Source organism: Anthonomus grandis, chromosome 3, assembly GCF_022605725.1.
Source record: "Anthonomus grandis grandis chromosome 3, icAntGran1.3, whole genome shotgun sequence".
In the NCBI taxonomy this organism is placed as follows: Eukaryota; Metazoa; Arthropoda; class Insecta; order Coleoptera; family Curculionidae; genus Anthonomus; species Anthonomus grandis.
Window position 1 is genome coordinate 27378003 of NC_065548.1, and position 19349 is coordinate 27397351.

At 29.7% G+C, this 19349-nt stretch overlaps 1 protein-coding gene across 2 annotated transcripts in view; it reads left to right on the forward strand.

Moving 5' to 3' along the window:
• Positions 1-19349, forward strand: part of LOC126734272 (pyrokinin-1 receptor-like) — a 534619-nt gene that overhangs the window by 254202 nt on the left and 261068 nt on the right. The gene's annotated exons all lie outside the window — the stretch shown is intronic.

Consider the following 19349-nt stretch of genomic DNA (forward strand, 5'->3'; position numbering starts at 1 on the left):
TGTTTCAAAATTGGCTTTTTCAAACCATGATATAAATATTAATCGGCTTCTCTTCAGGAAAAAATTATGGTTCATACTACATAAATATTAAACTTAATAAAAATATTTATTTTTCACCTGAATATAGGGGAGAAGTAGGAACACTAAGACGCAAAACTTTTAATATTAATAACTTTTTTATTAAACGCTATTTTAAGCTCATATTTTATCTCTACATTTGGCATATAAATAGGAACTAAAAAACGATATTGTTTTTTGACGAAAACTAAAGGTAACATCTCAAAAAAAATAAAACTTAAAAATACCAGACGTCTCACTGTACCTATCCATGTTAGAACACTGAGACGCAACACTTATTATTTTAGGTTGACACTGTCAAAGTTTATCTCAAATTTCAAAAGCGACTTTTGGCGCTTGGTTAACCCTTGCGTTAAAGAAGCCGGCAAAATCATTTTAATATCTTTTTTTTAATACGTGTGAGATATCTGGGACCATTGAAAATAAGAACCTGTTTCCACATTTAATGCTTTTCCTTAAAAACGATATTTCAAAATCATTTTTTTTTATTAATATAAGATAGGACTTTGCCCACATAGTATGTTTTTGCTTATAGTTAAATTCAACAAGCACATATTCCCCGATATGACAGCGATCAAGATATTCGAAACTAAATGGGAACTCGGGATCTTCACCAATATAATCTTCTCCTCCGCTTTAATCCTGTAATTCAATTTCATTTTCATCTTGTTCATCAGAATCATTATCTAATACGCGCTTTTTCACTTTTTTTTCTTTTGGTGTTTTTTCTCTAGATTTAATAAGTACCATTTTCTCCGGGGTATCGCGTAGCAATCATCGTCTTTTCTTTGCGTTTTTTTCTTGCCTGATTTTCTTGGCGGAGCTTTAGGATAGCGGAGCTTTCGTGGCGGTATCACTGTTACTTGGACCTGCATTTTCTACAACTGGAGGTTCATCTGTATTTTCAGGAGTAGCTTCATCTGCAATAATCCGTCACAGAACTCGACAAAAAATCTTCTTCCGTAAAAATATGCTGATCGAATGGAAATATTTCGGTTTTTCGAAAAGCACTTGTGATGTTAATGGGCGTCATTGCTTGTGGATATGCTATGCCCACACACGCAGCTACGTTATAAATTGTAAATGTCTGACCGAGATGGCTCATCATCCATGCATCTACTACCACATAGAGAAAGTTTGAAATGGTTTTAGTAAGCCTATGTCCAATGGCTGTTACTTATTAGTGCAGTGCGGCGGTATATTTAGAATCGTGACACCATTATTTTTACACAAATCGATTGGTTTAATCGATTAATGCCTTTGGTGATTATCCATTAACAACAAAGAAGGTCCTTTCCTTGGGTTTTTCTTTGGTGCTACCAGTGTGCTTAATGAAATGTTTAACAACCTGCACAAAGCACTCCGTATTCATCCAACCTGTTTTCGAAGCCAGACCTAAAGTTCCGTTGGGATTTATCATAAAATCTTTAATTGGGTTTTATCATAAAGTCTATAAAGTGCACTCTCGGGAATACCATAGCAGGAGGGATAGCTGCTCCCGATGCTCAAACAATACAACAGGTTGTAACGAGCGTTCCACGTTCGGCACTTGTGGTCTTACTAACCTGTCCTACACCCCTTTGTGCAAACACTTTTTGGGTCTTTTGAACGGTAGCGGTTCCTGTCTCATCTAAATTATACATACGACTACCATCTTAAAACACCGTGAAATGCTTTAAAACAGTTTCAAGTTTTGTGAAAAAAATGTCAACGTTAAATCTATTGAAACTGGTTGCCCTTAAAAGACTACAACCTTCTGGGGTCTGAAGAGACAAGTCGGAATAACGGTTCTGAAATCCTTTTATCCAGGCAAGTGAAGCACTTTTTGATGCATACCAGTTTGCTGGAACGACTATATTATTATAAACTGCAGCTTCATATGACAATCTTCGGGTAACGTCTCTTGACAGACCATAAAACATTTTGGAACAGTTGATTATATATTCGCTCAAGGCATTCTCCTGTTTGACAGTAAAAATTTGTTTCACATTGTAATTAGGACATAAACGAATGTTTTCGTCTTGGTGATTTTTTTTTTACATATCTATGGAGCGTTTGGAAAGATAGTCCTTTCATTTGTGCAGCTTGACATATAGAAGTACCTCCTTGAACTAACTCGATAGCCTGCCTCATCTGGTCTTCAGAGAATCGGCCTATTTATCGATTGGTTTTGTTTTTTCGTGGCATTTTCTATGTGTAAGAGAAGATATTTTGCAAAGGACGTGTTTTATAAAATCCGTAAAGGAACAGTGAGATATTAAATTTAAATTTTATATAGGTATTTGTGTTTTTTTTTCTTTTTAATTTATTTTTATTTTAATTTTACTATCATCTATACATTCTTACGGTTCTGAGACACTGTGTGTACAGACTGTATTGGAATAAATTATTGGTACAGTTAATAATTTTAGTTTACAAAAATTATTTTTTTAAAGATTTTTTTAACCTTTTAATATAGATAAAATACTGCGTATTTTTGTTCCTTTTAAAAACTAGGTTCCTATTTAAAAACCTAAATGTGTAGCAGAGTTTATTTGTCGACCGTTAAATAATATTATAAATGAAACCTTTTCCACAGATGTTTTTCCTAATAGGCTTAAAAAAGCAAAAATTGTCCCTATCTACAAATAGGGTAATGCAAAAAATTCAGGTCACTACAGACCTATATTCCTGTTATCTTCTTCCTTAAAAATCTTTGAGAGAGCTCTCTATAGTAGAACATTTAACTTAATGAAGACCCATCAGGTCTTGTCTGTACATGTATGGCTTTGTGCCTCTTGGTCCAACTGAGCTGACAATATATGGAGCAATAGTCCATACTATTAAAGAAGTTGATAACAACCGTAAAGTTGCTGGCATATATTTTGATCTGTCAAAAGCTTTCGACATGATAAATCATAACCTGTTGCTCAGTAAGCTTTGCTCGGTTGGCTTGAGGGGAGCATGCCTATCACTGCTAAAAACTATCTGACTGAAAGAAAGCAAGAAAATATTATTGCTCAGAAGGTTTCCCAGGGGCCAATTTTCTGGCCACTCCTCTTTATTTTATACGTAAATGGGCTATCTGGGGATCTATCAAGGGATCTGTCATGATACAATTTATCAAAGTCAAATTAACCTAATCACTGTTTTATTATAGGGATAAAAAACATTCCAACAGCGGTAACATATAAGTTTCTTATAGTACATCAAAGTATTGGAATCAGTATTGTAAGATCCAATCTTATATCAAAACTTACTAGTAACTGTGCACTATGGAGTAGACTTAGGGATAACATATCAAGTGAAATAACCAAGTTATATTATATATCCTGTATTCAGTCTATTTAAAATTATGGCATTATATTTTGAGGATCTTCGAGTAAGACTGTTGCTGACCTGGTGCATTTTTCATCTTTCACCCAGAATTAGTTTTTTGAAATTGGAGGTTTTATATCTACCATCGTTAAATGTTTAGGCATTGGTCTTATTTGTTAAGAACAAACAAACCTGATCTTTTTCAAAAAAATGAACAACATTATAGTGAACAGATTTCAATTATTACTAGACGTCGGTGTGACCTTTGCATACCTCTACATAACGCAAATTTTTTTGAAAAGGGTCCTCAGCTTAGAGCTATTAAAGCATATCTTCCAGGGCGTATTAGAGCTGTCGGCAGTATCAAAGTGTTCAGGGAAGACACATTAAAATATCTCTTTGAAAACTATTTTTATGATTTTAGCATGTGGTCAATTTTTGAGAAACACAATGTTTACTAGCTTAGGTATATTATTTTATATCTATATATCTTTAGATTAATTGATTATTTTAAATGTGTTGTCCTATCTGATTATTTTACTTAGTAATTTTACTTGCAAATTTTAATTATTTAAATTATGCGTAGGTATATACATAGATTTTCTTGGTAATAAAAGTTATTATTATTATATTTGTTCATGTATAAAAAAAAATCAAACTTTGAATATTATTTATCCTATTTTATTTTTTGATGCCTTTCAAACCAAAAAAACGGAAATTTTTACGGAAAATTAAGTAATACTTCATATCCAACACGGATTTGTAAGGGGTCACTCTACAATTATAAACCTGCTTTAATGCCTTATTTACTGGATATAACCAACTGATATCATCTACCTCGTTGCTAAAGTATCTAATACAGTTTATAGAAAACAATTATTGTTGCATAAGCTAGAACACTTTCAGTCTTTCACTTTGGCATAAGCAAGGGTTTGTTAAATTAAATTGAATTGAGTGTAAGTATGGAAAATACTATGTCAAAATAATAAAAGTAACTAAGGAACTCTCTTGGTTTTAGCATATTGCATCGAAACAAATTCTATGTTATATGTGCTACATAAAACTTATGTTAAAGTCTCATTCTCGTTTATTATAATGTATTAATGATTATAAAACAACTACTTATTTAAGGCTTGGAAACATTGTCCATTTTGAATATTCATATTTATTATTTTAATGTATTTACCTGTATTATTATACTATTACGTGACTGTGTCTATAAAGTATAAAATAAAAATTATTAAACCAATATATAAATAAATGGCCAAGTTTTCTTAGTTTAATTTCTTTCTTTTCTTTTGTTTTGCTGGCTATTTATGAAAGAAAATTACTTTTTTCACAAAACGCATGTCTCAGTGAGCAATAGTAAAGTCCGTAATATTGGGTTAATGGAGATTAGTCAGCTACTAGACCAATTACTTTAGGGAATAGCCATACACCCAGTTACAATTTTTTTACAGATGTGATAAATTAGTAATATCCTATTCACACATATTTTATATTAAATATTATCCTCCATTAAAAATAATGATAGGGCTTATATTTTACCATGATATTTTTTTTAATATATTTTTTTGCTTAAATACAATGAATACAACTGTAAATTAAGTTTTTTTGTCTTTGTTATCTATGCTAAACATAAAGGGCTTTTTTAAACTATGTGTAGGAAATAGTTTATTTAAATACTCACGCCTATTTGGTTTAGAAACTCTATTAGAGCCGTATATACTTTGATATTTTAGATCATTACTAAGTGCATGACATTAAACTATACATTCTATTCAAAGTGCTAATAGTAATGCTTCTAATGATTTGTTCTATTTAGTAGCTATAGCTTTTTTTGATAATATAGCAATATCATTAATATAAAGAGAGTATGATAAGGGTTCTTCTTGACTTACTCCATTTTTGGCTAGGGTGTCAACAATTTCGTTACCTCTTAACCCACATAAATGTTAGATTTTTATTTTGATAAGTTATGTGTCTAATTAATTACCTAATTTTCCATATTATAAAATTTACTTTATTTGATTATGTGTATCCATTTTCAATAGCTTGAAGTACAGACATGAAGACATGGAGAAAATTACGAAATTAGTAGATTTGTATTGTAAACAAAAATGTCGTGCTTCCCTAAGAGCAAGCAATAGCTTCAGATGTAAATACGCTGCAATGTTTATTGATTTGAAACTGGTATCTAAAATCTAAGAGTGTAATAATCTTCACCATTTTTTGAAGCATTTGAATACACTTGTATACTATAAGTGATTTGGTAATTCTAAGGTTTTCATTGATCATCGGATAGTTAGTAAATAAAGGGTATTTAACTATTGTGCTTTGTAAGGAGCTTAAATAGTCAAATTATAAAAAATCAAAAGAAAAGGACTAACTCTTACATTTGATAAAATTCTTCATAGGCTTTATGTAGAGGTGGATTTGTATAAGACGCTAATATTTTTTGTTAAACCATATATGCTTAATTTGTATATTTTGCCTTATAGTTCTGTATATAGATATTTTTCTTTTTCAAGAACTTGGATCACAGCAAGCTGCATCTTAATTCCAAGGGAGATTTTAGTGTTTTAACTAAAAGTGCTTTAGCAGGTGTGAAGCGCATAGTACCAAAGCTAATGCGTAAGGCTTTATATTGAATTTTATCTATCTTTAATAGTAATCTATTGGAGGAAGATCCATAAAAATAACATTCACAATCAGTTATACAGGGTGTTCATTTGAAAACTGCTCACCACGGATTTATCGAAAACCACTGTTTCAAAAAATAAACGCCGAAATACGTCAAAAGGTTTGTCAAGAGGGACAACTTTCTAACCTAAAATAACCTCTGCCCCCCAGGGTCATCCCCTTAAAAATTCTAAATGGCAAGGGGTATCGAGTAATAGCTTGTTTAAAAGATCTTTCAAAGTCTTTTATTTTGACGTTTGATTTTTTTAAATAGGTCGATTCGTTTTTGAGAAAATTGGAAAAATCTTATCTTATCTTGTTCAGATAGAAAACAAAAACATGAAAATATCAGTTTTTATTTCAATAAGTGTTCAAAATCTTGCCCGTTTTTGGCCAAACAATGACATAGGCGATGTTCAAATTTCTGACGGACATTTTCAAAAACATGTTGTGGGATATCATGGCAGCTGTGGATGATGCGTTGACGAAGTTCATCCATACTTTTAGGTTGGGGAGTAAACCCAATAGATTTCAAATGACCTCATAGAAAAAAGTCTAACGGCGAGATATCAGGAGATTTAGCAGGCCATTCTGTAGGCCGCCTTCGCCCTATCCATTTATCTGGAAACTTGTCGTCTGAAATATATTTGCAGCAAGACGGCGCTCCTTCTTACTATGTCGGCTTCTCGTTCGGCAATGGCTAGATTGTTCCCCTTGACAAACCTTTTGACGTATTTTAGCGTTTTTTTTTTAAACAGTGGTTTTCGATAAATCCGTTGTAGGAAGTTTTCAAATGAACACCCTGTATAGATCTTATGTAAAATTTATAAAAAATTAAAGCTTTCATTACCCCACATCCCCAACAAGTTTTTATGAAATATCTTAGAAACTTCATAAAAGTCTTTTTTTACTTTTAGAAGATATGCTGTTAATATGCGCTTTCCAAATAAATTTTTGGTCTTAAAGTGCACCTAAATATTTGACTTCATTTGTATAACGTAATCTCATATTTTTTGTTACATGAACATGGTTAATTTAAGGGTTATTGTGTTTTGTAAAATACATCTATTTGATTTATCTACAAAAATATCAAAACCATTTGCTAATAAACAATTTGATATTTTCCTATACATTGCTCGCAAGCTTGTTGTATTTTTTACAAGAATTATATATGCAGATGTCATTAGCATATAGAGTAATAATGTAGCAACTTATATTATGTACATCAGTAGTGTACATATTAAAGATGAGACAGCTTAATCCAGACCCCTGAGGTAGACCCATATACGTAAATCTAGGACCAATTTTAAAATTTATTTTACTTCTGATGAACATTACCATTAAGATTTTTATCACCCGCCCTTAATATATACTTTCGGCAAAATGAGAAAAAAATGGTTATCGATCGAGCTATTCCCTAATAAAAGCTTTTATTTAAAGGGATAGGAAAGTGTGATAGAGAATAAAAAAAATTACAAATCGATAATATTTGTCTTCTGTACGTCGCTGGAGTGACTTTCAAATATTAGCCTATTAGAGTAATGATAAAATTTGTACAAAATCGCATATTTAATATTATAATATTCTTAAAAACTCACGAAATCTTTTTCTCTATATTCAAATTTAAAATAGACATAGTAAGCTGGCAAAAAATACTTGTTCCTATTATCTTATAACAAAATGGCAAAAAGAAAATTTACCCAGCCAAAAAAACCTAATTAGCCTAAATCCTTACAAGTTCTTATTTATAAGTAAATAAACCCATACGTTTATATTAATTAGTTCAACCATTCTTATTAATCAAGTTAATATAAGAAAACCGTTAAGGTTATCACCATGAATCTGCAAAAATGTGCCAAGCAATTTTGGTAAATCACGCACGAAAATTGCTAATTTATTTTCGTTTATTTTCCCTCTATTTAGAGGGCAGATTGAGAAACTAATGAATAAGGAGAGGTATTTACTGAGCCTGATCGAATATCATAAAATTTATGCATAAAGTGAATTTTCCATATATTAAAGTTTTTTTAATATTATAGTGCAAAATGTCGTTTACTATATTCCACTAATTATTTATAAAACAACTACTTATTTAAGGCTTAGAAATAGTCCATTTCGATTATGCATATTTACTATATTTATTTATTATAAGCAACAGCAAAGCCCGTAATATTGGGCTAATGGACGTCAGTCAGGTACTAAACCAATTACTTTACTTATGATGATCGCATATTTCATATTATAAATTACTAATAAAGCTCAGGAACTCTTTTTGTCTAAATTTAAAAAAAAATAGATATGGTAAGCAGGCTAAAAATACTTGTTTCTACTATCTTATAACAAAATCGAATCAAAAAGAAAATTCATCCGGCAAAAAAATCTAATTACCTTAAATTGATACAAGGTTTTATATAAATAAACCAACAAGTTTATAATAATTACTTGTCATTCTTATTAATCAAGTTAACCAAAGGGAATCTTTAAGGTTACCGCGTGAATGAATCTTCAAAAATGTTCCAAGCAATTCTGTTAAATCAAATACGAAAAGTGCTTCTTTATTTTCATTTATTTTACCCTTTTTTAGGGGACAGATTGAAAAGTTTGTAAATTAGAAACAAAAAATTAGAAATTTAGGAACAAAAAGAAGTATTTACTGAATTTGTGTCTGCGATAATTATTATTGGTTAGATATTAAGGAGTTAAGACCTGTCACTATCATAAAATTTATGCTTATAAAATGAATTTTCTATATATTTGACTTTATAGCGTAAAACGCTGTTTAATGATCTACTAATTGTTCATAAAATAGCTAATTGGTCATTTAGGTTACGCATAATTAATATGTTAAATTATTACAGTTGAAGGATTATACGACTTGTGCTATACATTATCAAATAAAACTTTACAAGCCATTAATCAAAGAAGGACATATAATTTAAAGTAGTAAAAAAACACTTATTTTCGCAACTCATAAATTGTTAAAATATCTAACGTATGTAAAGTTTGTTAACACAAATATTAACGCATGTCAATATTTAAACTAAGAAATAGCTAAAGATTTTAAACCTTTACTAGTAAAATAAAACAAAATTTCGCATTTTCATTTAAGCAGTATTTTTTTTTCCTCACTTTACCCCCATTTTAAAATATTTCTCGCTAATTAAATAAAAAAATTCAAATAAGTAAACACATAGTTATCTAGTAAGGCTTCAAAAATGTCAGATCTATATTAAATTTTAAATTGTGGTTTTAATAAAAAAAATTCTGCCTAGATCTTAAAGGCAATTATTTCTAGCTCCCAGTTGAGCATCAAGGTTTATAAACTTTAGTTTTATAAAAACTTACTTAATTTTAAAAATTGTAAACTTATAGCTCATTTTATAGCACCGCATAATCTTTTTCGCTACTAGGTAACTTCTTTTAAGATCCGGGAAGGGAAATTAATAAGACCTTTTAACTTCATTGCAAGAATAGACGAACCCTTTTTTAATATATCTGAATATATTTCAATATTTATATTTTTAAAGTACCATAATCAGCATTGATTTTAGAGGTTTAATAAACTATATTAATTATATATATTAAATATCATTACATTAAAAAAATCTACATCAGCAATAATTCAACGACCGTAACCAATTAAAAATATATTTGAATTCGTGACTATATAATTTTTATAGCTAACATCTTAAATTTGAGTGATATCAAGTCTTATGGAATCAGCGAAGTTTATTTATATTATATTGTAAGCAATATTAATTATTTAAATTATAGTGTGATGCAATATTTATCATAACAATGATTTTAAAACTAATACGATCGTAACCAATAAAAAACGTATGGTTTCCTTTAGGAATCTATGAAGTATTAATCTTTCTTGTGACTTAAGAAATTTTTCATTTCATCATAAATATTAATCATAATCGTCAATTATAAACTAAGTCTGTTTAAATTTATGTATAGATTCTTCAAGATATTTCAACTTGGAAACAATAAAATATTTAATTGAGGAATGATTTTTTAAGATAAATTACCTCAAAAGCAGTGTAAAAATATCTTATTAAACCAGGACACCAATAATATGACATATTTATTCTACAATTTTTCAATTAAAGTTTTCTTTCAAGATCAAGGATATTTAACCTGTTGCAATTTTTTTTAATTATTATTTAAATTTTTAGCCTAAAGAAGATCAATGGGTCCGAAGACTATTTTGATTCATAAATCATCGAAATATCGCAAAACAAATAAGTATTTCTTAATTGCATACCTAAATAGATTCACATGATGAACTTCTTATGTAACCAGTTGAATCCATTTCTCAGCAGTGATCTTATAAATTCTATAGCTAAATCCAAAGAAAAAATCATTATTGGCTTGAAAATAATTTATTGATATTCAAAGAAATAAACAAACAATAAAACTTACCTAATTATACTTACGTTATTACAGACACACAACATATTCCAATTTATTCTTTAGTATTTTTTTATTGATATCTTTATTAGACTCATTCTATATCTGATAAAAAGTAACGACAAATAAATGGCCCTAAATATCTCAACAAATCTGTCGGTCGGTTAAACGAAAACCAATAAAAGTAACCATTTCTAAAAACTAAATAACTTTTCTGTTCCCCTATTACATTTTTTGTGCGTCTACCAAACAATCAGGGATAGTTTATTATCTGTATATACGTTAATATATTTTTTTATTTGTTGTCTGGGAGTATAGTGTAGACTCAACTCTTATAAAAACTTTAATAAACCAATAAATCTCATACTAAATCATATTACGCAGAACTTTAAAGCGAGATAGAAGGTTTTTCTACAGTTTTCCATTATTTCGTGATTAAGTTAACTTGCATAATATGTGATGATTAAAGTAAAATAATAATATAAAATGTATATCATTTAATAGAAAATTATAAATCTAAAATTTTGATATTCCCTTAATTTAAATAAATTCAAGCCACATACGAGTATCTTGCTCAGCTGCTAGATTAATTCGGAAAGACATATGTAGGTGTTAAAACGGTTTTGCATATTAAAAGAAAATTCTGTATCATATATAGGAAGTATATGTATATGGGTTTATATTTAGTCTTAGATGAGATTGAATATCTGAATAATATTTAACTGGTAATTCGTGAATTCCTGTGATATGTATGTATCTAGGTGAAAAGGTATTTTAATGATAAAATCTCTATATTATTATCTCTATGTAATAAGATATTATAGGATATACTTTTAATAACACATTGACGCGCGCTTCGAGAATTTTGGGATTCGTTAGGGGTCACGTTTAATTTTTTAATTTTCAATTTAAATTATCTTTATTAAGACTTTTTGTTTGCATTTTTGTTGTTTTTTTGCAAAAAAAAAGCAGATGTCTATAATAGCAGACATGTCCTTTGATATTAATTTTGTTTTAAAAGGGACATGACTGCATTTGCAGACCAATTGCTTTGGAAAGATTTATTTTTAAACTTTAATACCTGTTAGTTACATATTTATAAAAATAAAGCAGTATAATACTAAAAACAAAAACAAAAACACCAAAATAAAAAAATTAAAACAGTTCAACAAAAATTAAAACCCTAAAATCAAAATTTACAAAACTTTTATCAAAAAATAAAACACTTTAGGCATGGTAGTTTTCAAAGCATTTTCCTTGACAAAGAGGGGGAAAACCCGGACAAGCACGACAGCGTCATGATGTTTGACCTCTTTTTCCAGATTTAGAACATTTTCTACACCTCAAGAAGTAACTGTTTCTAGAATAGTTTTCAAGAACTGGAATTTTTTCCAGTACATGTGATATCTGCACGGCTCTTTCTTGAGGCGCTACATCCAATTTTCTTGAACCTGATGCGCAGTTTAAAGCTCCCTTTTTTACAAGTGCTCGTCCATTTTTAATGTGAGATACACCTAAAAGGCTTTTATATAATATTCTCACGAAATTCTAGCAATCTGATTTTATTTCTGTTTTCCTTGGTAATTTCCCGGAAAATTAAAAAGCTGTTTACAACTGTTATATCCAGCAAATGAAATAGAACTTTTTTGTACCAACGCACAGATTTTCTTGGACAACTATAATATGATGTCAACTGGTCAGCTCTATCGACACCAGACATATACTTATTATACTCTGCTATTTCTTTTGGTTTGTTCTGAATTTTCCCAAAACTGTTTTGTACTTCTAATAGTGTAGGGTGAAATTTTGTGGTTATGCAAAGGACCTCACGCTTATCTTTCCACTTTGAGACGTAAATCTTCCCCTTTCTTAGCCAAACATGCTCTCCTTTTTTATTTTTTTTTGTGGTTATGTCCTTTGGATTTCCTTTTCTGTTTGACCTAAGTGTTCCCGTTGTATGTGTCTTACGCAGAAGAAGTTTATTGAACAGGGAAACGCTATTGTAAAACTTATCCATAACAAGATGATAACCTTTATCTAAAAAGGGTTTCATAAGCCTAAGTACTAATGAATGCAATTTAGGTGTGGCTGATTCTGCCTCCTGTTTGCCCTTATAAATTTCTACATTATGTGTATATCCATTAGGTGAACATAATTCATAAAATGTTATGTCATACTTGGCTTTTTTACCCTTTATATATTGTCTAAAGCTAAGTTTTCCTCTATGTAAAAGCAAAGACTCATCTAAAGACAAGGCCTCATCCGGTGCATAGGCATTTTAATAATTTTTTATAAGAGTTTGTAAGAGTTCGGTTATTTTATTTAGTCTATCTGTACTATCATTTATACTATTACAATTAATACTACGAAGAAGTTGTTCAAAACGTCTTCCAGACATCGTGCTTAAAAAAATTGGGTGATTGAGTACAAAGGGTCATACGAAAATAATTTTCATAAAAGTGGAAACTTTATTTGCGCTTGCAACAAGCATATGTCTATAAAGCACTTTCATTATTCCTTATTTGTTTCTGAAATGAAGTAAATCGACTGTTTTTGGCGTGAGGTCTATTAGTTTTTTCCAATTGTTTTCCATACAAATTAGTGCGTGTCACAAGCAAATCCATAACTTCCTCAGTCCACAAACAGTAAAAAACTTCAATTGGTTCAGGTACATGATCAAATGTAAGCTTTATTCCCGCACTTGTTGTATCAAAATTATAATTTGGTATGTCACTTACAACATCGATCCATTCTTCATCACTATTGTCCTGTGTGGCATTCGCATTTCGAAGAACTTGTGGCTCAGAATAAATTGAGTCACTACCTGAGCTGGGCTCATTTTCTGTGGGCAAAAATTCAGGATCGCGATCATCAGAACCAGCAAAAGAGTCTTACTCACTAGTAGAAGTTTCCCACCCAGCAGAACTCTCACTTATATCTGCCTGACCACCCTCATCTGACTTAACCTCATCGTAAAATTGCAGCAATCTCTTCGTTTCCTGGGAGTCCATAAAACTCTAAAATAAATAAAAATCTTTTAAGTTGCAGGTATTTTGCGGCTTAAAACGATAATTTGTGATTTTTCTAAATTATTTATGTAAAAACTGTAATTTATCAATTTACCAATAAGCAACAGTAAATAAATCATTACTTACCATAAATATAGATGATACAACACCAAATTTCAAACACTTTCTCACAGCCACAAAAAAACGATGTTTACAGGGACACTTGTAAAAACCTAATGGGGTCGGCCAGCAGAAAACGTCTGCATATGCAGCCCGAAATATCTAAACAGACAGGCTTAAACAAGTAAATTTATTTGATAATTAGAAAATAAATGCTATGTATAGGGACATAAAACTCAAAAGTACATATACAACCTAACAAATCGCGAGTTTTGTGGTTGATCAAGACTGGTTTCTTTTAAAAAAACAACTTTAATATACAGGACGACTTTTTAATGTACAAAGGTTGATACATGAAAGAGAAGTGTTTACAAAATTAGTTTAAGGTATATTTATAAGTTTAAAAAGGCGTTGGCTACATAAGCATAAAAGTTACTAGCTAAGGTCCGGTTAACATGCTTGATAAGGGCTACTGGTCACGTAACTCGCGCGTGAATGTGATAAGAAGACATATTTATGTACTATACATATGTTATATATATATATACAGTGCGAACGTAAAGGTTGGAATAAATTCATTTAAAATTCAGGGGTATGTTCAAAAAAAAACGCTCGGACATGTCGATTTTTATTTTTAACTGCGGGTTTTCTTACTATAATTTTATCAGGGTGGCCCAAAAATAAGTTACGGTCATCAACGTAATTTTTTTAAATGCAAACACCTATTTTTTATTTTAGATTTAGGTTCTACATCAAATTCTAAGTACATTTTATGTACCATGTCCTATATCTAAACTCGACCGTTGACGATTGAACACAATAAAAGACTATTTTTGGAAGAGTTATTTATATCAAGCAACCTATCAGTTATTGTTTGGTTATTTACATTTGTGGTTGGTGTTTTTGATTGTTAACTTGTCACAATTTGTTAACATCAAATAATTTTAAGTGAATTTAGTAAGATTTAGATGCCCAAGCAAAGTTTTGCTTGTGTTAAGTTTATCAAACGATAAAATTAACATTTCAAAAAATGGTACGTCTTAGTGAGCGAGAGCAAATAAAGATTTTGATGATGATTGGTTATGGAAACAGGATGCGCACTCAAATGGAAGTCTGTGAAATTTATCATGCCAAGTATCCTGATAGGCCTGACGTATATCTCAAAGTACTGTCAGTAAAATAGAACAGAAATATCGGAATTTGGGTCATGTCAGGGATAATTATACGAAAGGTCGGTCAAGTATATCAGAAGAGAAGCAACTAAATGTTTTGCTGGCAGTTGAAGAAGATTGCCATAAAACGACTCGCAATATTGCGTTAGAAAATCAGATATCCCAGACATCCGTCGTTAAGTATTTAGGTATAAATAAATGGCACCCTTACAAAGTTTAATTGGTTCATGAACTAAATCAAGATGACCCAGATAGGCGTTTAGAATTTTGTGAGAGACTTATGGACTTGTGCCATGCTAATCCACAATTTTCAAAAAAAATTGTATTTTCTAATGAGGCAACGTTTTGTCTTCATGGTAGTGTAAACCGGCAAAACTGCCGATATTGAGCTACTGAACATCCGCACTGGATGATGGAGTGCCACAGCCAAGTCCCTCAAAATGTAAATGTTTGGGCGGGGGTGATTGAAAACAGGGTTATAGGGCCCTTTTTCTTTGAAGTATACTTAAATGGTGAGAGGTATTTAGAGTTTTTAGAAAATGACTTTGTTCCATGCCTTGCCACTTTATACCCCAATCCAGAAGACCCGGATATATTAGATAATTCCTTATAGTATCAGCAAGATGGAGCTCCAGCCCATTACACTCGTGCCGTGCGCCAGTACCTGGATACCGTTTTCCCTGGACGTTGGATTGGTCGGAGGGGTGCAATTGAATGGCCGGCCAGATCGCCGGATCTGACTCCTTTAGATTTTTTTTTGTGGGGGTATCTTAAGTCCAAAGTTTATGTTAATCGGCCAAACAACATTGAAGACTTAAAAATTAGAATAACGGAAGAAATAAGATTGATAGAACCTTCTGTTATCGATAACGTTTTACAAGAATTTCAGCATCGACTGGGATATTGCCAAGAGGTTCGTGGCAGCCATTTTCAACACTTAATAAATTAATTAAAATATTTTTATGTATTCTTGCTTGATATAAATAACTCTTCCAAAAATAGCCTTTTATTGTGTTCAATCGTCAACGGTCGAGTTTAGGTATAAAACATGGTACATGAAATATACTTAGAATTTAATGTAGAACCTAAATCTAAAATAAAAAATAGGTGTTTACATTTAAAAAAATTACGTTGATGACCGTAACTTATTTTTGGGCCACCCTGTATACATAAAATTATAGTAAGAAAACCCGCAGTTAAAAATAAAAATCGACATGTCCGAGCGTTTTTTTTTTTGAACATACCCCTGAATTTTAAATGAATTTATTCCAACCTTTACGTTCGCACTGTATATAATACTTAAGAATTATGGATGCTATTACACAAATGTCTTCATTACAATTCCCAGAACCCTCATACCATAGTTCTGAAATACTCTGTATACTGCATATGTAGATATTTAATAGTGTATTTAAAAAAAAATAAATTTGTTATCATTCATATCTTATAATTCATTATGGGTACACTCAGGAATCGTGCCCATTTAGATTATGCATTAAGTTGGTATATTTAATTGAGTGGGAAAAACTATTTTTCAATATTATTATTACTAACTTATTACGATATTATTACTAAACCGCATAGAAAATATATTCAATCGAATAATAGTTTTATAATGCCCTTACAGGAAATTAGAACTATAAAATTAATTTAATTGAATATAAGAGAAGCAAGATTTAAAAATATTTTTTATTAAAAAATTAATTGCCAAACAGTTATCTAAGTATAATAAACTAAGTAATATTAAAAATTATGTATCCACCCATCTATACCATATTACCAATCGGTACAAATTGATATGTACCAGTTATATTATTTAATAAGTCTCCTTAGGTAAATATATACGATAGCTTAAGGAAAAATATAAATAAGTTCTCTCCAATTGTAAATATAAACATTGAACTGGAATTAAAAAAAAGAAAAATAAAACGGATTTGCCACTTAACCAAAATGTTTGATTAACCAGTCGACACATGTTGTCCCAGCTATGTTGCCATCTATTATGTATATCGTTCATTCGAATTTAAGAAATAATAAAAATATATTAAAATATATTCTGCTTACAGTTAAAAAAAAATCCAATATGAACGCTTACCGCACTTTTCTTTCCTAAAATCCAAGGTACGTGAAGAATAATTAATTTTTTTTTAGTATTTTAAAAATTGTTAAAACAAGCCTATATTTTCATTTTTTTTAGATTAAACCAACTCAACGGCGATATATAAATGATTTTAAATTAGCTTAAAATAAATTCAATGAAATACCTCTATTTTTGAATACAAGGGATTGACATATTTAGACTTTAAAAATATAATTTTTGTACAAAGTACAAGTTTCGCAAATATACACACCTATTACTTAGAGAATATCTCATTTGCATATAATTAATTTTCGTGTCTGACTTCTTACCCTTACCTCAATAAATATTTTTTTTTATAAATACACCTTTTATTACTAATAAAATAGCATAATAACATTATCATTAGGTATTGTTTTTGTAAAATCTTAAGCGCTTCGTATCATTTAATTATTTACGATAATAATACGAGTATATTTATGCAATGTTATTATTACGTCCGGTCTTTTTTACATTTGTGCTTTTTTTAATTTAAGCTAGTTATTAACAATTATGGAAATTAAGACATATTTTTTTACTCTTACCAGCTAATTAAAAATACTAAAGATGAACTTCAAATAGCTAAAAATAATTTCAGTGAATAAACATCCCTATTATGAAACACAAAATATTGCGGTTTGCTTTACAAGCAATTTCTCATTATGTTTCACGTAAGATGTTTACGAAAATTATTCGTAGTTGAAAGGGTTTTCGGTTAGTAACCATAACGGCTAAGTAATTAGCAAAATGACTAATAATTTTTTTCGTTGAAATGCGGGGTCGTTTCGTGAAATAATTTTAAGACATTATATAAATATCATATAAATTACAAGTCTAAAAATAACTTAGGTAAATGTATTAAATAATTTTTTGTTTATGCGACTATATAAATAAAAGAAAAATATATTTCCAATTTTTAAAATACTTTTACATATAAAATAAAGAATATTACTAAATTGTTAATTGTGAAGGTAAAGAAATTAAACAAATGTGACGTATAGTTCCTATTTACTAAGAAAATATTTCAGTAATGAAATTCCATTTTATATCTTATGTAACCAAAAAAAAAGTTTTACTTTACGGGAATGAACGCATGTCTCAAAAATTTAAGTCATGTATTATTAAAAATTCAATAGAAATCCGCTAAATATAATAAAACATACATAAATAGTTTTTTTTGCCTATGGTCGGCATAAAAAAAACTTAATAAGCACCGCCAGATTTAAATATCAAAACTAAATATGATTCTATTATTGTAGTTCATTATGGTTCATGAAATTCCTATTTGAAGCTCCCTCTGTTTATTTTAAATTAAAAATATTTTCACTTCGACCTCGTTTGTTTACTTTAAAATTCATTTGGGGCTTTTCACCTATATTTTAATACTAATTCTTAAAGCAACAATTTTCACAAGTTCATTAGCTTAATATACATGCAATTAATTTTTAATGAGGTAACAAATAACAAGTCTATAGTAATTAAGCCTCTAACTAGGGCTCTATAAGTATAATGTAACTATAATAAATTTGTATAAGGGCAACAGAAAAGATATTATAAATATAGTTTAATGGTATATCATTTATTTTATTATATACAAAAATACAGGGTGTTACTTAAAGGTATGTCATAATTTAAAAGGGACATTCCTGGACCGATTTTAAGTCAAAAAGTTCATATAAACATAGATCCTAAAATGATTAGTTTTTAAGATACAGGGTGTTAAAGTTTTATTTTTTTTTTCGTTTTTAATAAATTTTTCAAATACGGTTTAAAATATTGAACTGAATTTTGCCACAGAATATTATGGCATGGAATTTTTTAGATGTTCACCTACTTTTTTTTAGCAACCAGTGGCGTAGCTATGATGAATTTTTAATACAATTTTACAAAAAAAAATACTACACCATTGACCTACCAAAAAATTATGATTTTATCTTAATTATCAATCAATTATAAACAAAAAATTCCTCTATGACTTTTGCTGTAAATCTCACCGTTTGGGTGTAATCGTTAATTAAAAAAACGTCTTTTATGCATAAAATGCATGTTTAAAAATTTTGGAAATAAATTAAGTTAGCTTTGCTCGTTGCCAGCAACTGTTTTTTTGTTGTTGTAAACATTATGACACTGACATTAATGATTATTTTTGATTGTGTTAAGTTTGATTGTATTTTCAGTTTTTATTAGGTACATTATTTAAACATTTATTTTCAAGCTATTTTTTATAAACTGGTGAACAAAAAGCAACAACAATTAAATACAATACATACATAATTTACAACAAATGTTGGAAATGACCACCTCTTGCCTCTATGCAGGCTTCTGCTCTTCTTCTCATAAAATCACGAACTCTTTCGAAAATTCCAGGCGTGTTTCGTATAATTTCACATCTGTCAATAATTCTATTTCTTAGTTCTTCTAATGTCACAATTGGTGTCTGATAAACCAATGTTTTTAGGT